We start from the raw sequence: 25335 nt of genomic DNA, 5'->3' as shown, positions 1-25335 counted from the left end.
GTGCCGTCGGCCAAGCAATGTCGGCTGGCGACCCCCAGGGGGAGGGCCTTCTCTGTGGGTGCCCCTACCCTCTGGAACAAACTACCCCCCGAGATCCGGATGATTCCGGATCTCCTTGCTTTCCGTCGCGCCCTCAAGACATGGCTCTTCCAGCAAGCGGACCTGACCTAGGGAGGATTTTATATGGGGTTTATTTTTTTAGCAATTTGACAGAGACACAACTTTAAAATTTGATTTAATTCGGTTTTATCGGGGGGGGGGGAATGTATTTATGTTTTGTTTTAAATATGTTGTGCGCCGCCCTGAGTCCCGTTGGGAGAAGGGCGGCATATAAATAAAATAAAATAAAATAAATAAATAAATAAAATGTGCTGTTTGAAAGGAGGAACCCCTTCCACAGTTTATTGGGTAAATATAGCTGATCTTCTTGTGGACATAATATTCTGTTCAGGAGCCCAAATCTGAATGACAAGAGAAAAGGAAAATAAACCAGTCATGGGCAAATAATCAAGAAAAAGCTTGATGCAGAAAAAAGATTTGTTTTACATGATGTCTGTATGAAAACTCACATTTCCTGGATTGGAATCTATCAACCTCGGGGAGTTCTGTTTATGATTGCTATAGTTTTATTTTAAAAATAAGGGATTTGTGGCATAATACTGGGGAAAAAAATTACCGCAAAGCAGCTGTTGGAAAGAATTTTATTTGACAGATTACTGTAAAGCCTATAAAGTTTTCTTGCTATAAATAAAGACGAGCTTAGTCACATTTTCCTTATTCCTTAGTCCCAATTTCTTGGAGGGTGAAGGATGTTCCATCTAGACTCTGATGATAATAAACAAAAGTATAAAAATGTCCTCAAGACAAGTTTGAGCCCTGCTGATTTTTCTCTTACTTACAGTAGATACAGGGTTTGCAATTATTTTCTTGATGATTGTAGTTAAATGGGTGAACTGATTGTTTCAAAATAGTGTGATATTTCATTTGACAATGGATGATTAACTGCTTCAGTTTTTACTGGTCAACATTGATTTGCTTTGTTCATAGCTCTTAAATTTAGTTTGTCTCTCACTATTTAAATTTAATTAGTTTTTCTATCCATCAAATTGACAAAGTTTTTTCCCCCCCCTTCAAATAAAAGACAGTAGAATCAACAGAAGGCTTATTTGACATGAGCTGGTAAAGTTCTTCAGCTTTGTTCAGGCTGATTGGCCAAGAGCATAGCAGCTTCGGCGAATTTGTTCAGTATCAACTGTAGATCACTGTTTTTATGCACCAGGAATGCATAGTCATCAGCAAAGAGTGTTTTTTAATGACTATGGAGGCACCTTGTCCATGCATTCAAGCAGCAAAGATCAGAGAGAGAACCGTCAAATTGGTATTTCCAATTGGATACATCATTGTTTAAAGAACATGTCCTGTCATTCCATTGTGGAGTAGTTGAATCACTTCATAAATTTCCTTGGGCATCCATAACATTTCAGGATGGTCCAGAGAGCTTCCCTGTTTACTGTGACAAATTTTATGTATTTATTTATTAAACAAATTTATATGGCCATCCAATTCATACATAGGTGACTCCAGGTGGGTCGCATTTTTTTAAAAAAAATCCACCATATAATAAAAACCCATACTCCCCCCGCTCATGCCTCAATGAAAGCAGAGTAAAGAAGATTGTTCTCCTGGACTTACCTCAGGGCAAATATGATATCTACTGTACTCTTATGCCTGACAGGTTGCTTTTGTCATGTTCAGCACACCAAATGCCTGCGAAGAAGAGGACATCCCTCCTTGCATCAGTGAAACAGGGAGGGCCCACCTTTCAAAGGTGGAGCATGAAGCAACCTAATACTCAGGGGCAACCTGATGGAGGAGGTGTCAGAATTTGGCCTTCTTTATTATGCTAAATGGTTAGCTATTCAGAGCCATCCTCTGCACAATGACACACATCACGTCTTCTGAGTTTGGACCATCTGTCACTTGCTATATGCTTCAACCACTGTGTGGGCATTTTGCTCTGCTAGAAAGCAGATGCCTAACTGGTTGCTTAGTGCTGCCAAAGATGGGAGGACACCTGGATGATGCCTATACAAATACTGTTCTTCAGCTTCTTCCTTGGTTGATCCATGTGATTGCAGTCAAAATGGCATAGGTTTTCAAATACTACTTTTTTTCAGGTCCTAAATGATTTAGTGCAGTGGTGGCGAACCTATGGCACGTGTGCCAGAGGTGGCACTCGGAGCCCTCTCTGTGGGCACACATGCTGTTGCCCCAGCCTTGCCTCCTCCCATGACCCCCTCCTCACCAGCGGACCCCCTGGAGGTGGTGAGTGGCCCTGCGGGCAGGCGGGGTGGGGACGGAGCAGGGGGTGGAGCGGGGGCGGGGCCAGTTTTTGGGCACTCGGTCTCTAAAAGGTTTGCCATCACTGATCTATTGGTACTTCTGGGTTATCAATTATCATCATTATGTTTTTTAAAAACATTTTTATCCATTATAATTTTCTTAAATTCAATCACATTTAAATATCTAAAACATTTCCTTTATCTAAGCCATTTCAACTTTTTTATATTACTCATATCAAGAAATAGAATAAAGAAGGGGAAAAAAGCATACTATATTATTTAAGGGATTCATCCATTTTAGAATTATATATATATATATATATATATATATATATATATATATATATATATATATATATATATATATATATATATATATATATATATATATATATATATATATATATATATATATATATATATATATATATATATATATATATATATATATATATATATATATATAGTCCAAATCTTTTCTACAGTATTTCTTTAACCATATTCAAACAAATGTTTCTTTTTAAAGTATTCTCTCTGGTAGGTCCCATCATCTATTTTCTTGATTTCCACTTTAGTCTTTTTCCTTTGCCCAGTATTTTTCTTGATCAATGTGTTTTGCTGAGTGGAAAGATTTTTCCATATGTTCAGAAATGTTATTGTAGATATAAAAAGTAAATTAGATGAAGTGTCTTTGTACAGGGCTTCTGCCTTTCCATGTTTGTTGAAAATCTTTTTCTTTTTCTTTCTCTCTGCTTCTCTTATCATTTCCTTTCTCTCCAATGTTCCTGACATCTCTACAATCCATTTTATCCAATCTGTTTTCTTGTCCTCAGATTTATTTTGTAGCCTTATTAAATCATGTTTCCTTGTTTTGTTAAGTTCCATCTTTAAGTCTCTATTCTCAATTTTGTAATCCACTTATCTGTTTTATCTGCTCCTTCTCTGTTGTTGTTTTCTGGGATATTTTTTTTGTAGAATTAACTTGGAAATAGTTTGATTTATATTTTCAAAATTATTTTGAATTTCTTTGTGGTTTAATATCATTGTTGTTTGAATTAGTTGCAGTATACTATTTATCTCCTCCTGTGGAGTATTTATGGTTTCTTGATATGTTCTTTCTACATATCTCTGATCCATGAGGGCCAAGAATTACCCTATGGTAAGATGGATGGCCAATACATTTTATAACTAACTAACTAACACTATCATACACTATATTATATTATGCATATATTATATCATATTATTATATCACACTTCTAATACTTATCTAGCTCCTAGAGAAGGCTGGGGCGAGTCAATTTCTATAAGGCTATTGAAGTAAACAGATCTACCTCTCTCTCCTTTTGTGAGGTATGCCCTGAACCAAAACATTATTTATTCTGTACTATTTCGTTGCACATAGTGACTTCACCTGGAGCTGTCTACATTTCAAGAAAATACCCTCTTTATGCAGTGTGCCTGTCAGCTGAGAGATATTTCTATGGATATGGCTTCACAAGAGAATATTGTTGCTATTTTTTAAATCTTCTTGTTATTTTTCCAGCCTAAAAATGTTGCCCACAGGACAGAAGGATCAAAGTCAAAGGACTGGGTGAGGAGCTGTTACATAGTTCTTAAACTGAACCTTAGAGGAATGGGAGAATTTAACAACATGTACAGTCTATGCTGTTGGAAATATATGTGTATTTACAGTATGTGGCTGTAGAGATGTTTGAGTAGAAGCATAGATTGGTAGGACTCCCTGGGCTAGAATATAAGAATGTAAGATGGAGTACGGTATATAGACAATGAGGCAGGTGAGTAAGTATGTATGAACATACTGGATGGCCCAAGAAAAAATAATGGTCAATTATAATCCTGCAAAGATCAACTTTGCTGAAAAAAGTAGGGTACTCCATACGTAACAAAGTACATTTCATAGGTTCAAGATCCTTGGACAGCTCTTGTTTTCCCCCCTATTCCCCACATTCATTTTTTTGTGATTTTTCCTTACTTCTCTCACTCATTCTTTGAAGGCATTCCTCCTCAAAATTCTGTCAGTTTTTGTCATGGATCATGATCCATATCTACCCCATTCCTATCAAGGCATTTAGTTTTATACATAACTAACTAATCTCCTTGTTTACAGCATGACTCTGCTTAATTCTGAAAGCTGGACTCCCCTAAGTTTTTAAGAAATTCACAATATTGATTTTAAAGAGGACTGAAGACTAGGAATAGTATCATTCGAAGGAAGTGATTGGTCACCTTATTATGAGATGGGCAGGATGTGCAATGGTTACTAAGACAGGCAAAATTCATCTGGAGAAATATACAGTAGAACAGTAGGAGGCCATGGCCAAGACAACCATTGACTGAATTCAATGGCAGGCTAGTTTTGCCCTCCAGAAAGCATTGAAGGCAATGACTCATATCCTTATCATTTGTCACACTAAATAACTCTGCAGGAGGCTGACCTTGAAGATGACCTACAAATTGCCACCAGCACAGAACACAGTGGCCTGCTTACTAACTGGGGTTATCAGGTTTGTTAGAGTAACATGCATTCATGGGAGCATCATTGGTTTCCTGGAAGAACTACAGTTTTATGTTTTTAGCAGTGTAAGCTAAACTCAGAGCCTGGTGAGTATGTGACATACAAACTGTGAAATAAGTAAATAATGCACAAGATTGGTACAAAATTTGGGGATGTGGATAGTTGGGGTTTATTGAGAGAAAAAATGGAAACTGTCACTTTAAATACATTGGTTTCTGAAAATGTATCTTTGAAGAATGCCTAGAATAGACTTTTGCTCCTTGTTGAATCCTATTTCCTTTAAAAGTTATTTAGCATTTTTGTTTGGTATGTACCCATATCTGAAAACAATGAAACATCCATTTTTCCTGCACACCAACCCTATGAGGTAAGTTGGGCTGAGATAGAATGACTAGCCCAAAGCCGCCAAAGAGTGAGGTTAGACTAGGGCCTGGATCTCCAATGCTATACTAGCTGTGGTAATTTGTAATGTTTGTCAGTAGTCATGTATCCACATGAACTGTTGCATCTTCAACAACAGATTTGCCAAAACTGCAAGTACCTTTAAGCCCAGTAGCATTTTGATCAAGATAAAAAAAGAGATCTAATAGTAATCTGTTTGAAAGCAGAGCAGTGAGTGGTTCAAAACCCTTCCAGCACTCTCATCTTTGAACCCATTAGCATCCTACTTCCAATAATTATTTCATTTTGAACATTGAAATATGGTGGATGAGGAAAGAACTAAACATGCCTTCTAAGTATCATCATTTCTCCATTTTAAACTTTTTCTTCTTTGAAGACATATTTGCTTAAGAAAAGTGTGTGGGCACAATAACAGTATCAGCAAGTAGTGCATAGTTAGCCCCTTAGGCATGATTAATTGTTGCTTTCTTGTTTCCATTGTTTGTTCACAGACATGCCTCGTTTGGCCCCTTCTAAGGTCACATATTCACAAACCCCTCTTATTCTGTTGGGCACAAACAGAACCAATAGTTGTGTTATTAACAGTCATAGAATTTGTCTCTCTGTGAGATGCTCATGAAAGAAACTGCATTACAGTTGCTGCATTTCTTTTTTACCTTTCCTTCAGCCCTCTTATGACAAATACCATAAGTGGGGAAATAAGGAGGCATTTGCCTTGTGTGGGTTTTAATGGAAACTGGGAAAACTGTTAACTAAGAGATGTGTAACTCTGCCACTCTGTAAATGTAAGCAACTGAATGTAAATTAAAGGTGTCAAAGTATACTTTTCAAAAAAAATCCTCCAAAATGCTTATTGAGCCTAAAGTTTGATACAGAAAATCAACAAACTTTTGGATTTCACAGAACCCTTTAGAGAGTAAAGAAATGTGATACTGAAAAACTCATTGCTTCCTTCCATCATGGTCCCATTAAACAGGTTACTTGGGTTCCATAAAAATCTATGGTATTCCCTGGAAATGATTTGTATTTTCTAACACTGTCTTCTCCCCTCTTTCCCTCAAAATTCTGTGTCTAGAAATAGATACCTCTATTTGTTTGAATAATCATCTAAAACTTGAAAGTCCAATATGGGAAGATTCTTGACCTTTTTAAAAAAAATTGATGGAACAGATTTATATTGTAGATTTCCACACAAAACAAGTGGTCAAAGAAACCAACAACAATACAAGAAAAGTAAGATAACAAATGAAAAATGAAAGTCAAACCCTCTCCTAATATAACAACAACAAACATTTCAAATATTCAAATAACTATTATTTATATTGTGCTTATTATAAATTGCCACTTCTAGAAACGGGAAATATGGGACTGATTAAAATTTGTCAGTTTCAAAGGCATTAACTAATAGTACTTAGATCTACTCTTTTTAGGAACCAGTTATCAGTAGTTGAATATATAAATAGTTTTCTATGAAGATAACTATTTATATAGTTATTTATATAGGGGTTGGAAGAGAAGGAGACCTTTGCTGCTAGTGGTCTTCCTGTTTTAATACTTTCTGGTTCTAATGTGGTATTTAAATACAGAATGGCCAAGAAAATATTAAAAGAGTGCCACAAGAATGTAAATCATGCAACTTTCATGTTTGTGTGTATGTGTGTGTACTTTCAATCACTCTTGACTCCTGGCCACTGTCTGGATTAGACCTTGCACTTTTCTTGGCAACATTTTCACAGGTAGTTTGCTATTTTGTTCTTCGTGCTATGGCTGAGAGAAAATGACAGATTCAAAGCCCAATCAAGTTGGCTTCATACCCAAGGTATAATTAAAACTTCCAGTATTCCACTAACTCATCAAACTATAAGCTTGTGCTCTAATAAATATATTAGCCTTTGTCAAAATGGTGTTCTTTTGGTAGTGTTTCTTAATTTAATTGGAAGCTGGGGAACATACTTGCTGAAAGATTAAATATGAAAATAGATTCAGCCCAACAAGAACCATGGGTTAGTAAACAGCTGATGAAGCATGAATTCTCAGTTGTTCTAGAGTGACTCTGGAATTCTGCAGCAAATTGTGGAGACATATGGTACACTTTTTCCATTGCTCAGATACTGACATACTGGTTCTACTTTTAAAATATGTACCCTAAATTGTGGATAAGCCAACTACTATCATTTGCAACATTTGGAAGACATACTTGAATTAAATAATTTGTGCCAGAATAATAATTGCTACTCCATTATCTAGTTTCTTTGTATTTTCTCTTTTATACTTTAGTGTTCAACTTTTAAAACTTAGAACGCCTAGCCAAGTATTTAAAGAACCCCTTCTTAACTTTGGCTATTAGACAGTGTTGACACTCATTTTGCAATTGGTGGTCACTTGTCAATTAAAGACCACTGGTTTAGTGCCATCTTCCCAGCCTCTTAGCTTCTCTATTTGCTTAAGTTATACAGCCACAAAAATCCCAAATAGACTACCTAAGAGACTTTTTAGGATCTGCAAGCTGTAGTCCGAAGAACACCAGACTGGGGAAGTTTGAAGCAATGAAGACCTGGCTCTGACAGTTTTTCAAGGTAAACACAGCGAAGAAAAGAGGCATAGCAAGGATTCCAGGAATGCTACTTTATTGTTAGAAACTATAATAACAGAATCTTGAAAACCTGTCAAAGTTCCTCTGTGTCCCATCTTATACAAAGCAAAATAAAAAAAAATGATTTTCTTTCTCATACTTTTTTCTTTCTCAGGACTGAGTAATGTGTTTTATAAAATCCTCCCTAAATGGTTTGCTCAATGTTTCCTTATTCCCAAGGCTACTTCTACCTTCTTTCACAGTGAAATGCCAACTCTTTTGGACTTCAGATTCCTGTCAGAATTTTTTTCTGAGCTAATACGGGTTTTTTTTTAATAATATTTTATTAGTTTTCTAATTTTACATTTAGGTATTTAAAAAGCAACGTGGTAGTTGGGTTAATCAATAATTCAATAACATACAAAAATCTTTAGTACAAATCTCAAGACAACATCAAATATTTCCTCTCTTTTTCCCTTAACATCTTCTTCTTCTTGTTGTTGTTAGTTGCGAAGTCATGTCCGACCCATCGCAACCCCATGGACAAGGTTCCTCCAGGTCTTCCTGTCCTCTACCATCTTCTGGAGTCCATTTAAGCTCACGCTTACTGCTTCAGTGACTCCATCCAGCCACCTCCCTTAATATCTACCATCTCGTATTTAAGCTAATACAGTTCTTATTATATCAATTAAGTAAAAAGATCCTTATTACATTTATCAATACATTTTTTAGCTTATACATATCTTAATTGCTTTTGCGTTCAATTTTTATAGACAATCAATGTCCTATTATTGGTTTTTTCTCAAGTTTTAGTTTCCCGTCAATATTCAAATTCAAATTTCCAGGCTTTACGTAACCAAAGTTTCCCTTATCTCAATTCATAACAGAATCTAATATTCAAAATACACATCTTATCTATTTGAGTATAGTCTTGTTCTATTTTCTAAAAGTTATCTATTTCCCACCATATTAAATCATCTAATTAATAATACAGTATCCCCTTCAATAAATCAAAACCATTATATATATTGTCTGGGTTAATCAATAAATCAAACATATTCATATTTTTTTTCTTTTGGGTCTAATTTTTAAATATTAAACAAATAGAATCCTTATTTTCAACTGTTTTCCAATTATTTTAAATTAAATGACCAAAATTCCCCTTATCTCAACTTCTCCCTTTAACCCTTTAATTAGTAATATGAAATCCCCTCTAATAAATCAAAACCCCAATTTTCTTCAGTCTTATTCTGGATTTCTTCCTTTGCCAACTAGCCTTCCATGTCAATGCTTTTAAATCATCAAATAGATCTCCCTTTATTATTATATATATTATTTGAAATAAGAGAGACCATTTAGTTGCCATTTTTTGGAAGAGCTAGCCCATTTGTATTCATTAGATCATTTCTCTGTTATTCCAATTTCCCATGATTGTCCTGATACGTTTATCTTCCATTCAATCTGTTCTTCTTTCTCCTCAAATTTCTTCTGATTTATATAAAAAAGTCTTTTCCATTTTCTGTGTTGTCACTCCCTTTTCTGGATTTTTCATTAACTGTATTTGTTGGTCAATTGAGTCCTCTGTCTCAGTACTTGATTGTTCCACTTCTTCTGTTATCTTCTGCTTTGTTAGTTCTTTGGTTGTAGTCAACATTTGGGTTTGTATATCTAAGCTGGCATCTTGTTCTTTTATATTGCATCTTATTTTGTCACAAGCTGAAAGAATGGTTTCGTGTATTGCTTTCAACATGGAAAGGATCTTTTCCTGGCCTTCATCCATATTCTCTTAATAGTGTATTAAGTTGAGGATTTGAAAATCAGGCGTTAAAAATGATTTTATAACTAGGTAAGGGACCTCTATTTCACGTATTATAGGTGGTCTTTATAGTAGAAATCGTTTGTCAAGTAAGATTTTATAGTCCAAGGTATTCCATTATCTCCTGTAATAACAAATGTTTCTCATATAAAAAAATAGGAAAGCAACTCCCCACATATAGCTCTGAAAGTCAGTAAAGGTTTACATTCATAGTTCAAACAGGCCAATTATGCTGCCCAGAAATTCTCTTTATAGCTGAATTTCTCACAGGTGGTATCTATCAAGGTCGAAAGAGTTTTATCTGAAGTCTGGGCTTCAAGCCAAGTCTCTTTGTTATAGTACCATACGTTGCCACAAGATGTCACCGATGCCATTTAAAGTTTTTTAAGTCCAAAATTTTTATAATCCTTTTTCCAGTTTTATTTCTGTTTTGTAGATAAAAACAAAAGTCTCCAGTAAAAATAAGCAAACTTTTGGTCCCCAAATTTCAGAAACATATAAATCCAATTAGATTAAAACTGTTCTTATAGTGCTTTAATTCCCCTGGGTAGTCAGTCACCGCTGTTCTTAGAGGGTGGGGTAGAAATTCCCTTCCCTCTCCCCTCACAGGGGGAAAAATACTTCGGGCAGCTTTCACAGGAAAAGAAAATACTTAAGTTCTTAAAGAGAAGATCAGATCTCACCCAGTTTCATCTGCGTTGCTTTAGAAGTGCTTGATGGTAAGTTCGACTTCGGCTGTCAACAGCTTAGTGACGAGCCATATTGCTATGGCCGGTCTTTCCTCCACCAGTTTGGAGGGCTGCCCCAGATCAAACGGAAGGGCTGTCACCCTCCCGCAATCAAGTGGGGGTCCCCTCCTTGCTCGTTGCCCCTACAGGGTGACTTTTGACTCTTTCCAGGGTCCCCTAGCAGAATGAAATTGTACGCGGAAGACGGAGCTCGTCTTCCAGCATCCGCAGTGGCTGTGATGGCAAACCGGAAGTCAGCTAATACGTTTTTTTTTTTGTGTGTGTGTGCCATTAGCTGTAATGATAGAGCTGCTATCCTGCCTTTCAGCCAAGCTTTTGAATTGCCTGGACATGGAAGAAGAAGAAGAAGAAGAAGAAGAAGAAGAAGAAGAAGAAGAAGAAGAAGAAGAAGAAGAAGAAGAAGAAGAAGAAGAAGAAGAAGAAGAAGAAGAAGAAGAAGAAGAAGAAGAAGAAGAAGAAGAAGAAGAAGAAGAAGAAGAAGAAGAAGAAGAAGAAGAAGAAGAAGAAGAAGAAGAAGAAGAAGAAGAAAGACGGCTACATCAGCTTCCCAGTGTGATTCCTCTCAGTATTGTGGACCACAATTTCCACCGTGTTCTACTCAGAATGGGATGATTGTAATTATAGGCCTGCATTGGGCTACAGGTAGTCCTAGACTTATGACCATTCATTTAGTGACTGTTCAAAATCACAGCACCACTAAAATAAGTGACTTATGACCAGTTCTCACACTTATGACCATTGCAGCATCTCCAAGGTCACATGATCATAATTTGTGCTCTTGGCTGTCGGCATGTACTTATGATGTTTCCAGCTTTCAAGGGTCATGCAATCACCTTCCCAGCTGGCGTCCAACTAGCAAAGTCAAAGTGAAGCCAGACTCACTTAAACCCCACGTGATTTGCTTAATGACCCTGGCAAAAAAAGTCATTAAATCAGGTGTAGTACCTGATGACTCACTTAAGAATCCCATTTCTGAGTGATGAAGTTCTGGTCCCAATTGTAGTCATAAATCAAGGACTACTTGTATAGAACTTCTGATCAAACAGAAGAACAGCAGCAATTGTCTCCAAAAAATGGAATGAGGAAAAATCACAGTCCTTGGACTTTTCACAATGATACAGTTAATTCTGAACACTGTGTGATTTCCCAGGACAGATAATTTCTTTGCAATCTTGGGTTGCCCAACAGGAGCCGATTATGGCCTTTATAGTTCTTAAATAGGTGGTATGTTTTTTAAAGTAAACCCTGAGATCCCTAATTAAAACATTAAAGGGAGAAGCTCTAGAAGTTTCTGTCAGATGCTGAAGTAAAAGTTCACTTCTCAATGTTTCCTTAAGTAGTAGAAACGTTTAAAAAAATCCTTGGCTCTTTGCCCCCTTGTCTAACCAATCTCATGTGTGCAATAGCTATATTGCAGGCAAGAGAGATCGCCTTGAAAGTGTTCTAATATTTTCAATAGCACTTTAATAAGAAGGAAAATAGTAGGGGGAAATGGTTGCATAGCTTTTATATCAACAGAAGCAAAATCACCTTATTAACCTGGAAAGAAAATGTTGCTATTTCTAATATTTAAGTTGGCTTGTCTTGCTTTCTTGGTTGCTATTTTTATTTGGATTCCAGTCTTCCATCTATTTTCTCAGATCTCTGCTCCTCAGATCTCTCTATTTTTTTTAAATTTAGAATTTGCTTTGCTCCTTTTTTTCCAGGCTGTAGCTGCTATGGCAATCATAAAAAAGAAAAACTGGCATTCTTGCATCTATATAGCTGACACAGATAAAATCAGAAATTGTAGTGGCCTCAGTGCATAGAACTATAGAACATAGTAAACAGTTATACAACTTACAAAGGCTGTTGATGTTTCACTGAACCCAGCATGATATACTTGGTCTGCCCAGGCTGATAATGGAATCTTTCTAAGCAGGGAAGGCTGTAATTGTAAAAGTTGTTTTACAAATGAGATTAACCTCACATTTTTTTCTTGACAATTTGTCTCTTTAGGCATTTGTTCCTTACGTGATTTTCTTCCAGTAAGATTGGTGCTTCTACAACTGTTAGAGATGTGAGGAAACAGTCACTGCCCCCCTTTCTTAAGAAGCTGAAGGAATTTGATGACCTTGATATTAATCTATCACCCTTGAAATGATGAGCCTGAATGTCCTGCAAAACTTATAAAAGTGGAAAATTGCTTTAAAGAATGTGACAGTCTGTTGTGAGCGTGGTTAATAAAAACAAAAATACTGTTTTGTGTATATTGGATATCTCTAAAATGTGCATTTATTTAGCATATGGCATTCAATGTCAGAGAAATCTACAAACTAGACACAATGCAGTTCTGGCAGCCTCGATTGCTCGTTCATCCTGCTCAGTGCTTGTGCCCCTATCCTTGGTGCAACTAAGGGGGCCAACTAGCTTTACGCCAATTAACTAGCTGCACTCAGGTTGCAGCTCCTCCAGGCTCCTCTTACCTTAGCTTGCCTCATGTCACGATGCCTTGTGTCCAGCGAGTCCAGTGCTGGCCTCTACTCTCTGCACACATGAACGCAGCTGGGTTTTTCCCACCAAAGTGGTACCCATTGATCTACTTGTAATATTGCATGCTTTGGAACTCCTGGGTAGGCAGATGCTAGGGATTGAGCAACGGGAGCTTGACGGGATCAAAAATGTGCAACTGAAGTGTGTTGCAATTGCTTTGTTGGAGAAGCAAATTTGGGACATTTGCTCAAATGATCTCAGTTTGTTCTGTTGCTGCCACATTTTGAGCTGGAATTTACAGGATAGTATAAAGTGTAAGTATCACTTTAGTTGATATTAAGTAACAGCTTGCTTGGTGGGATGTCAGGCAGCAGTGACTTGTTGGTGAAGAGGGAGGGCAATAAGTCCTTATGCAAAAATGCCCACTTTTTCAAAACAGACTTATGTAAACATTGGGCTACTTTTGAAAATAAAACAGTTCCCCACTCTTTTTTTATTTAAACACAATAAAACATGCTTCTATTACATTATCATTTGTATGCCTATAAACACATCATGACATTGAACAACTCAGCAACAGCACAAAACCCAGTTAAATAATGAAACACTTTTTAAAATTGTCCCTATCTCATTTTTTTCATTTTTCCATCCCTTTTATAGATGTACTCAGCCTTTGGACAGCTAAGAAGCCCTTCCTTCCTTCCTTCCTTCCTTCCTTCCTTCCTTCCTTCCTTCCTTCCTTCCTTCCTTCCTTCCTTCCTTCCTTCCTTCCTTCCTTCCTTCCTTCTTATTACAATTTACAAGTGATACACAAAAAGATTAAAACATCCTTCTAATTAAAAACAACTAAAATAACACATAAACCATGATGTCAATATATACATCAGTGGATAATTCTAAGTTCTAAATGCTCTACAAAAGTGTTCAGTCTTTAGCATGTTTCCTCAGTACAATCAGGAAGGGGGTCAATCTGATTTACCATGCAAAGCTCTTCCAAAGGGCTGGTCCTGCTACTGCTGCCTTCTGACTTCAGCAGTGGTAGTGAGGACCATCAGTTGCTACTGAGAAAATATAGCAAGACTGTTCATCTGGCTCCAGTTATATCTAGAGATTCTGCCAGCCCAGAACCACAACTTTAACAACTTTGAGTAATTGTATTGCCAAATTTCATGCACTTTTGTCACAGCTGCCAAGGGGTAAATCTTTATATTGGTTGCCTCCTACAAGGGAGTTCGCCACCATAAAAAAAAGATTGTTGGATGGCAGCCCAGTTATGCAATACAAAAGAAATGGCATAACTCCAAACATGAAAATATTCCCATGTTTGATCAGATTCACATTTTATCTTCCTTCATTGTTGCTTAAAGTGTCACTTTTGCCCCTTCATCTCTTGGTGGTCCTTGCTAAACTATGGTCCACCACGAATGAGAGACTGCTCAGGGGCTCTGATGTCAGATGACTAGGTTGCCAACGGCTTACTTGGCTTGACTTATTTACTCTCATTTGATGAAACTGCCTGCCATAGACGTTTCTGAAGGGCCCACTGGAAACCATTTGGATCCATTACATGTCTGGAAAAGATCCTGTGGAATTGTCCAATTGCCCTGTGAGGATTCTGGGGAGCAGTCGGTCTCTCTGACCAGGGTCAAATCTGATTAAGCAAAGGAATGAAAAAAGGAAGGAATTAATCCTGTCATATAGCCACTGCTTCAAGGCAAAAAGGAGGTCCAACCTGTGAACCAGAGGTTATCTTGACAAGCCCATGATTGCCATGGAGGTCATGAACTCTTGGCTTTTCCTGAACCCACCCAAATCCCCAATAGCAGACTGTGTGTGTATGTGTGCATGTGAGGGGTTTCTACTAGTAGCCAAGTAATAAAGCCCAGAAGTTCAAGAGGGATACTGCTGGGCAGCAGATAGTTAGATGCTAGCAGGATCCCTAGCTTGTCCCTACAGTCTATCTTCATGCATATAACCTCATAGGAGCAGAGTTCTTGATTAAAAATAAGTGATCCCCGAAGATAAATGCAAAGCCAATGCTAATTTCCTATTAAATAATGGACATTCACAGAAGAGTATGAGAAATATTTTTTCATTGATGAATTATTTAGCAGTTGTAAAATAAAAAGACCTTTTTTTAAAAAAAATGTATGTGTTAATTGGCTCACTAATGGGAAAATGGTATTTGCATTTTATTTTATTCTGCTTTCTTTGTTGAAAATTAGTACTGTCAATTTACTGTTGTTTTAGGATAACAACCCCTCATAGCTGATTAACTGAAAGTTGCACCCAGTCTCTGTCTTGTTTTTATTTTAAAAAGTAAGGACATTTACAATCAATCATTAGAACTGCTTTCATGTCTTCCCACTATTTATGTACTATTTATTATATTTGTATTCTTAGCAATGAGAGTTCAAGACAACTTACTTGTTCTGTTTTAGAACAGAACTGGGCAATATTTTAACCTGATATTATAGCGAGGGAAACAACTTATTATTTAATTTCTGGAGAAAAATCTTTTTAAAATAATTCAGAGCATCATACGGTTGGAAGGGTCACTGAACGTCTTCTAGTCCAACCTCAAGTGCAGGGGAGTAATTGTCAGCTGTTTCAGGCAAATTGTTGTCCAATCTTTGTTTAAAAGCCTCTGGTGATGAAGCACCCATAAAGGCATGCTGTTCCATTGCTTAATACCTCCCATAGTCAGGAAATCTTAATTTACTTTGATTGTCAATTATTAGAAAATCGTTATTAGGTCTCCACACATCCTTTTCTTCTTCATGCTAACCATAGCTCCTTTAACCACTCTCATAGAATTTAGTCCTCAACCCAATCAATACCACCCAACCATGTGATTTTTCCTTTGGTAAATGTGTCTGGAAAAGAGATTCCATTTCCATGTAAGTGGCTACCAAGATACTAAACATAACCAAATGTGTTGGAGTCCAGCAACTCCACACAAGGCATAATAAGATCCATCATCATTAAATAATTCTGACACAAAATGATTCAGAAGTGCATAAAAGATTGATTACAACAAAAGGAAATAGGTTAACAAATGACAGAAGAATATTCAGTGAGATTCACGGTCCAGTTTCACTGCCCAAACTGGGCCAAGATCCTTGGTAGAAAAAAGAAAAGAAAATAAGTATAGGTAAAGATAGTATCTCCTAGAAGCTGAGCACAACTGCTAGTGATTATACGGACATGTTGGTTACTTTTTGGGACAGCAGTTCAGATATGATTTCCATCACCGTTTCCCAGGATGCTTTTAAAAACTTCCCTAGACCAGCTTTCAGATGTTTGGTGACTGTATGCCAGTTGGGAATCAGCCTTGCAGTCCCAATGGTAGATGGGTCGGACACGACTTCGCAACTAACAACAACAAAACTAGTTGAATGGGCGATGGTCATATGAGGTGGAACGAAGGGGCTTTCATCTCTTTCAACATGCTTTCCCTGTGTTTGTTGAGGACCTCAAACACCAACCCAGCTGCTTGATTAGTTCTGTGATTCCAAAATGATATTGAAAATTGGCACAGAGTGGACTTTGGTTTTCAACTAAATTTGACGTGGCTGAATGAAGCTGCTAATGTTGCAGATTAGTTCTCAGAAGTGAAATTATTAATAGAAGTGTTATCAGTAGGAGAATGCTATTTTTTATTTTAATAATTAAACTGTGAAGAAGTTTAAAGTAACGGTATTAATGTAGAATTTGGGATGCAGTGTGATTGAACCTACTGTCACTGTCTTATATATTCTCTACATGCTGAATTTGGGAGAAAGAATTCCTGGCATTGATGTTATAATTATAAAGTTTAATCAATTTTAAATTTCAGACGGAATCTCTAAAATCTGTTTCAGGGAAAGCCTCTTTTCTAGGAACAGAGACTCTGCTTCTTAAACAGGCTTGTCAGGGAATTTTGGCCAAGTCCTGGCAAAGTTTCTGCACTTGATTTTGTACAATGCTATTACAGATAGTCCTCAACTTATGACCACAACTGAGCCTATAATTTATGTTGCCAAGTGCGAAATTTGTTAAGTGAGTTTTGCCCCATTTTCTTGCCGCATTTGTAACGTGAATCACTGCAGTTGTTAAATTAGTACTGTGGCCATTAAGTGAATCTGGCTTCCCCATTGACTTTGCTTGTCAGAAGGTCGCAAAAGGGGATCCCATGACCCCGGGACACTGCAACTGTCATAAATGTGAACCAGCTGTCAAGCATCCAAATGTAAATCACGTGACCATGGGGATGCTGCAACGGTCATAAGTGTGAAAAATGGTCATTTTTTTCCAGTGCCATTGTAACTTTGAGCAGTCACTAAATGAAGTGCTGTAAGTTGAGGACTACCTGAAGACTTTTTCCCAAGTCACTTTAACACCACCAGAATTTCCACCTCCCAATCCTGCACAGAGTAACTGAAAGTAACCCAGCATCACTTTCATTATTTGCCCATGTCCATATCTGTAGTTGTGAATATGTTGCTTGCAGAGAACTCAGTATTGCAAGCCCATCAGAGCCCATCTTTTCTTCCTTTAGCTAGCCAATAAGATAGTTCAAAAGACTCCAGTCAGTCAGCTGTGTCCCACCCTAAAACTATTATGAAAAGCAATAACATTCCCTTCCACCTTCAATGATAGCATTTTGACAATTTTGCAACTAGATGCCTTTTCACAATAGTAGGGACCATAACTGTATGTGGGTTGTCCCATTGCAGGGAAGGTGCTAAGGAGGGCAGTTTCCTAATAACGTATCCAGTAAGTGATATTGAAAGCTCCAGGAAAAGGTTGCTAAACCTGCCTGGCCTTGAGTAGGAGAAGGGAGAGAGCAGTGGCTGACTTGAGGTCAGGAAACAAGGCAAAACAAGATTTTCTGACCTCTTGCCATAGCAATGGGCTTTCTTCACAAAACTTGAAACTGAATTTCAAAGAAAAATGGAATCCAGCACTACTGTAATAGAACTAGAGGTAAATAGACATACCTCATAGAAACCAATGTTGTGAGAATAAACGGATCAAAGGCAGATCCTCAAGTGGTACAAAGTGTCCTCAATTTGTCACAGCTTGCCCAGAGCAAGAAAATATATGTTGATCTTGAAACTGATATCTACACTCAGGAATGGCAGAGCAAGACTTAAGGACACTGCTTAGACAGACAATGGTCTTTTGTTGCATATAGCAAGGAATCCTTAATTCATGAAGAAGTTCAGAAAATGCAAGACCTAGAAATTAATTTATATTTATATCGGATCATTTAGAGCAGTGATGGTGAAACTTTTAGAAACCGAGTGCCCAAACTGCAACCAAAACCCATTTATTTATCACCGTGTGCTGTGTGGGCATGGCCTACTGGGTGGGTGTGGCTGTGATAGTCATGGCTGACTGGGTGGGCATGGCCACAGTGGTTGTGGCCACCTCGATGATGCTTGTGGGGAGGGACGCCTGTGGGGGCTGGGCAAGGTTGGGGGAGATCCAGGGGATCTCTGGCAGGTGGGGCGGTGGGCTGGAGGCTCATCCTGCGGGATGAGGCAAGGTGAGGCGGGGCAGGTGTGCCAATTGCTGTGGGGCAAGGCAAGGCAAGGCAGGGGCCAAAGCAGCTGCTGCCTGACACCATCGGCCCCCACACACAGAGGCCAGCAAGCACATGGGGGCCGGTGGGATCTGGCATGCGCCCACCCTTTGCCACTGCTGCCCCACATCATCCTGTGTGCTCCTCTGGGCCATGTGTGTGGGATGATGTGGAGTGGCAGAGGGTGGGCGTGCGCACATCTCACCTTCCCCGCCATTGAGTCCACCAGCGTAAGGATGGCAACACAGCTTCGCTTCCAGATCTGCTGCTGGCCGGGCTTGGCGATGCAGGTATCATTTCCACTGTCTCCTGCTTCCCTGTGTGGTTGGCTGGTCAAGGGGCTCGGAGCAGCAGCCGCTGCTCACGTCAGAGCCACCGTGTAGACAGGGCCCACACCAGCTGAGGGCTCCTTTCCAGCCATCCCGGGGCCGTTTCTGCCCACGCCGATGGGGTTGCACTGTGGAAGGGAGATGGCAGCTCTTATTCCCTCCTGCCAGCCACCCCCCCAGCCCCCTGCCCGGTGCCCCTTCTATGCAATCCTACATGACCGCAGTGTGGATGAGAGGCTCGACCAATGGGGGGGTGGTGGCTTTCCTCTATGGAGGCATCCCAGCCCTCCTGCCCCCCAGCTGTGATCTGATGACCCCCCACTCTCTTGTACCCACCCCAGACGACCCTCCCGAGCATCCCAGCCTGACCAAGACAGAGGGAAGGCAAGGCAGAGAACCGGTTGTTAAATGATTTGAAATCCACCCCTGGTCGCTTCCAAAGGCCGCTCACTCACTCTCCCACCAAAACTGCTCCTTTTATAGGTTCCCTCATCCCACCCAGCTCTCACAGCTGTTCCCGGACTCTGCATGCATGGAGAGGGAGAGAGGAGGAGCCCAGCCTGCATCCTTCTGTCTGTGGCAATGGTGCGCATGCCCACAGGGATGGCTCTGCATATCGCCTGTGGCACGTGTGCCATAGTTCGCCACCACGGATTTAGAGGATTTAAATCTTATGTTTCTTGCTCCCATCTTTACATGTTGGCCATCATTTCTCGCTTTGGATGTGGAAGGCATGGTGTTTTGATACTGGTTCTATCTGGACTCTTTGATCTAGCCATGTCACCTTTACCTCTCACATACTTGGCCTTGGGCAATGGCCATTCTGTTCATGTTCTGCAAAGAACTTCCAGAAGAAGTTTTTAACAACAATTAGAAATTGATGGATAGCTTGTGAGCTGAGCTTTCTGTGATAAGTTGAAAAGACAAAAGAAAGAAACAAAAACACCCAAAGCAAAAGGTACATTTAGTGGTGGGTCATTTTTTTTTGAATAAGGGTTTCCTTTTCTTTAATTGTTTCCCTTCCACTGATTCCACTGAGGGAAATAATTTTACAGTACTAGAGCTTGTATAATATTTTCTCTCGGGGGCTGTCAAGGAACAGGGAGACAATATTTAGTGAACTCTCAGCCTTGTTTGGTATCTCTCCTTCTGTCATTTCCAACACTGGAGCTCTCACAGGGGAAGCAGACTACTGTGGACTTTTTTTTGTATATCTTATGATTCTGGCAAAATATCACATCCCTACTTTCAGAGACAGAGATAAACACAGGTTACACATAGCTCTTAGGATGCCCAATCCAGGACTATTTTAAACATCAAACTGCCCTTTCCCCTGGCTCTTTTCTTATTGCCCTCTCCTTTCTGTCAAAATCTATAGTAAAAGCTCATTAGAGCAGGGATTTATCTAGCTAATATTGTATTATTATGCACAGTTTGGTTTATAATAAGACTTCCATCATAGTAATACTGTTATTAATATTATTAATATTTTATTCCATTTTTCTACTAAGAAATGTTCCAAGATGGTGACAAAAATAATTAAAAGTATGAATAAAAGATACAATATTATTTAAAATATACTTTTAAATAATACAGTGCAACCATTTGAAATATAAATTCTACAAGAAGAGGGCTCATTATAACCAATTATAATATTAATAACTTACTTAGACACACTGTGCTTATAAAATGATTTAATTGAACTATGATATGTTGCTGCTGCTTTTGTGTTATTTGCTGTTAATTTGTGTAGGAAATACATAACAGAAAAGCAGGCAATGTATTTGTGATGAATACATAAATACATAATTACGGTTTATACTAGTTTAGTATAAACTATATGAGGATGTGGGGTTTTTATTCAGTAACATCAAATGAAATAGAAATGACTATATTCTACAGATGTTTATGACACAATACATTTATGAGTCATGAAAGAGCCACAAAATGCTCTATTCTTTTGAAGGACAAAAAAAAGCTTGTTCAAGCAACATAATTAAATTAGAAAGAGAGTCAGGTGTGCCAGCAGAAACATAGAAAGGAACAGACAATCCGTGACTCATTGGGTCATGCAGGATCCAATCTGAGTCAGTCACCAGGACCAAACGTTTATTCTTCCAAGCTTTCAGGCTCGTGCTGGGAGCTATGAACAAAGCAAATCAATGTTGATTTGTAAAAACTGTAAAAACTGAAGCAGTTAATCATCATCAGGGAATTTCTCTGTCTTTCTCTCGTTGGGTCATCCTTTCAGACCTATTTCCTTATCTTAACAGAGAAACAGAATGACCACAGATGGTTTGCTATTGTTTTGGTTTTATAATTAAAGACAAAAACATGATTTTTTTTTAATTAAAAAGATGCATGTCAGCTTCCCCACTGACTTGTGAGAAATTGTCAGGCAGCATTGGAAATGAGGATCACATGACTATGGCTGAACTGTGGCAGCATGGTGGCGCTGAAGCAGCAGCAGTGCGTCAATGTTGAAACAGCAACAACTCCCCCAAATTTCATTCCTAGGGGAGTAATGGGTCCTGCTATTTGTAAGCTAGCCCATTTTTAGGTACCTTGGTTGAAAAACTTTTGTCCTGTGATGCACTGTTTAGCCCAGCTGAAGGTTACAAACAATCATACAGACATGAGAGTTTTAGTGATATGTAGATGCAAGTGAAATGGTGATACTTTAGAAGCATGTGTGGTAAAATAAGAAGAGAGGGTCAAAAATGAATGGACGCTGAATAAATGCGGACTGAATGCAAAAGTGAGTGACAAACTGCAAAAGAGCTACATTGAAATGATTTGTCTGCCAAATGAGAGAGGCCAAATGAATGAAGACTGAAGTGAAAAACAAATGCATGAAAGAAGAGTGAGTGAGTCAAAAGAAGGGAAAGACTGAAAACATGGTTGGGTGCAGGAGCTAGAGTGGGAGAAAAAGACATCTGGGAAGATGGCAACAGCAAAAAAAAAAATCCAGATGGAGGAGTCCATGAAATTACCAGGTGTTGAGCCTGACTCAAGGAATCTTTACATTATCAAGTAACTGAAGAATACACGCCTTTGTTTTTATTACTATAATCAGGGTTTTTTTTCTCATAGAACGCCCAGAACGGAGTTCTGGCACCTTTTTTGGATGGAACCTTGTAGGGTAGGCAAGGCGGGTTGTATGACGTGTGTGAGTTCCGGCACCTTTTTTTTTTTTTTTTTTTTTTACAAAAAAAGCACTGACTATAATCCTGATTGTAATGTAGCCTTTCAAGTACCTCCTATCTGACAATTGTAAAGTTCATTTAATGAATCCTTCCCCCCGCCCCAGAATTCTTGGCTTTTCAGATTGTGGATTTTAAATTTGGAACTCTGTAGTAAATGCAGTTAATTTTGCTTACTTGGTTTTTAACAACCTCTTTTTGTTGTTAGCAAACAAGGCTGATTTCTCCTCCCTTCTAGCTTTCTGTCCCTATTTTCCAATTGTATTAATAGTTTCTCCACTCTACTCCATACTCAACTTTCAGTCATTTAATCATCCATCTCTCAGGAAAAAGCAACCCTCTCTCTCTTGGCCCTTTGCTTAGAATTTATTCGCCTCTGATATAGATTTTAATGAGCATGTGTTCCATTGTTTCAGTTTGTCCTTCCTGCACTGGGAGCAAACAGGGTTTACTTGCTGCTTTTGAGAAAGATAATCCCCATTCTAGTTTTGCTTTAACGCAACTTTGCTATCCCCAACTTCCATCATTTTCCATGCAACTTCCATCATCTTCAGATGTCATGGACGTTCATGCTAATTACTATTGTTTAAGATCTTTGCTCTTAATTTTATTTGGAACTTCTTATTAATGTTAATTTCCACTCTTCCAAACAGGAGTGCTTGTCTGTTGGTCAACATGAAATTCAGCTCTTAGCCCAGATCAACCTTCTCCAATATCTGGTGCCCTCCAGATATATTAGAATTATAAAACTCAGATTCCAAGCATTGCAGGTAACAACCATACTGCCTAAGTGTTCTGTAAGTGGTTCTTCTAACACATCAAGTTGTAAGCAGAAGGGACTCATGGCTGGATGTCAGATCAATTAGTATCTTCCTATTGTTCATTTTTGCTGTGTACCGGACTGTAAAAGAAGTAAAGAAAAAAAAAATCAGAGGAAGCTCATATAAACCTTCAAACGATTAGACATAAAGTCATTGGTAAAGGAAGAAACAATCTGATCTGATCTAACTTGTGGACTTAATATGGCCTGGATTGCTCTGGAAGTACAGTAGTTCTGATGTTTTTTGATCCCATGATCCAGAGTGAGATTGTAATATTTTCTTGTCTGCATAGTGATCAATAAAAAAATAAAACAAAAACCCACTCACATTTCATCTTAACATTCTCAAATGCATATACTCTGTTATGATGGAATCCAAAGCATCTTAGATAGCCATTTTGGATTATATCTTCATGCTATAATGTTCAAACAGAATGTTATTGTGGAGTTGTTAAAAGGGAAACAGTGCTCAGCCTCAGTATTTATTCAATTACCAAATATTCAGATTTATTAAATATACCTTTTAATAAAATTCAATTACAACCCACCCAGTTTTCTCTACCAATCTCTGAATATTTTCTATTCTGTTACTGATATTGCTATCCCCCCTCAATAAGGGTTTTTTTTTTCATTATTTGCTGTATTAATCCTTAGTAGTATCTCTTAAAAGAGTCAGAAAAAGCAAAATGAAGTATCTCTGGTATGCTATCTGAACTGTAAATGATGACAACAAAAAACTCTTTACTGTCATCTAAAGATCATCTTTCCCAATGAAGATGTTGAAATAGTAGATAAATTCTGCTTTTTAGGACCAACCATCAACACTAAAGGAATAAGCAGTAAAAAAAAAAAATTACACTGCAGGCTGGCTCTTGATAAAGTAGCCATGAAGGCCTTGGAAAATATATTCAAATGTTGTGATGTGTTTATATTTGCAAGAATAAGAATTGTGCAAGCCATGGAATTCCCTGTGACACTGTATGGAAGTGGATTTTAAAGAAGCAGGGCAGGATGCGTATTGATGCCTTTCAACTTTAGTATTGGAGAAGACTCCTGAGAATACCATGGAAAATCAAGAAAACCAATGGATCTTCAAGCAAATCAATCTAGAGTTCTTACTCAAAACAGAAATAACCAGGCTCAAATGATCATATTTCAGACACATTAGGTGAAGATCCAATTCTTTGGAAAAGGCTCTAATTTTAGGAAAGAAAGAAAGAAAAGGGAAAAAAGGAAAGAAAGAAAGAAAGAAAGAAAGAAAAGAGAAGAAAGAAAGAAAGAAAGAAAGAAAAAAGAAAAAAAGAAAGAAAAGGAAGGAAGGAAGGAAAGGAAGGAAGGAAGGAAGGAAGGAAGGAAGGAAGGAAGGAAGGAAGGAAGGAAGGACAACCACCAGCAAGATGGATGGACTAAGTTATGGTGAAAACTGGTCTCTAGGAGTCAAAAATGACTTATAGCAAATATTTGTCACCAAAGATCACCACATTGAGGTACGTTAGCCCTTCAGATTTGGTACTCTGCCTACCACCTTCTATTCAAAATCTTATTTTCTATTATTGTAACATAAGCCAAAGGGGGAAAATACTAAAATGGAGTTTTTTCACTGGTACCACTGCAATGTATGACATAGTGTGTAGTCTCACATTTCTTAATGGTTACATATAGATTTGTAAACTAAAGATTCTTAAAAGAACATGTCCTCATGATGTTATGTTCTCATTCCTAACCCATAGTGAAGGGGGTTTACGTTTCTCTGTTCCAATTTAAAAGGAGTGTGATGCAGTTTTGAACTTGATGTTTTATCATGTAAACAGCCTATGATGCTTCATTGAAGATATAATTAATGATGTGGTGAAGAATTAGGATCTGACCAGACCCTATTGGCCACTTTAGCATGGCTCTCATGTCCACCTGACATTTTGATTTGGACTTCAGTGGGATTTGATACCTGACTTCCACACAGGTATTTGACCATGTAATGTGTGACAGATGCTTCCTGAGGTTCTTGCCAGATGTTAAGCAACATTTTGAGTTTTGGGAAAAAATCAGAAGTAATATTTTATTGATAGAGTGCTAGTTCTTGGCTATGTGTATTTGCATCTGTGTTTAGGGAGAGCATGGAGAAAGAAATGGCCTGGTTCCTCTTTCTTCCATGCCTTCAGTTACTTTGGATATGGAAAAGAAGCCTACTATGAAATTGTTTAGAGAGAGGGGGCAAAACTGATTAGACTTTGGCTGACAATTTTTCTGGCTGATCTCAGTTAAACAAAATCTAATTATATGGGTCCTCTTATGCCCCCATCTCTTGCTCCTGACACCAATCCACAGCCTCCCATCTGTGCACTGGGCAAGATGAAGATGGATTGCAAACTGGTGCCCCATCTAGATCTTAAAAAAAAAAGTTTTTCTGAGAGAAAAACTTGGAACATGTCCACGTAAAACATTTGCACAAAACCAAAGCAAGCGTTGAGGAGATAGAATACAGTAAATTATCTATATCTGCCTGCCTGCCCCCCCTTCATCCT

The sequence above is a fragment of the Protobothrops mucrosquamatus genome, unplaced genomic scaffold, assembly GCF_001527695.2.
Source record: "Protobothrops mucrosquamatus isolate PMUCROS unplaced genomic scaffold, P.Mucros_1.0 scaffold140, whole genome shotgun sequence".
Taxonomy (NCBI): domain Eukaryota; kingdom Metazoa; phylum Chordata; class Lepidosauria; order Squamata; family Viperidae; genus Protobothrops; species Protobothrops mucrosquamatus.
This window is presented reverse-complemented; position numbering follows the sequence as displayed.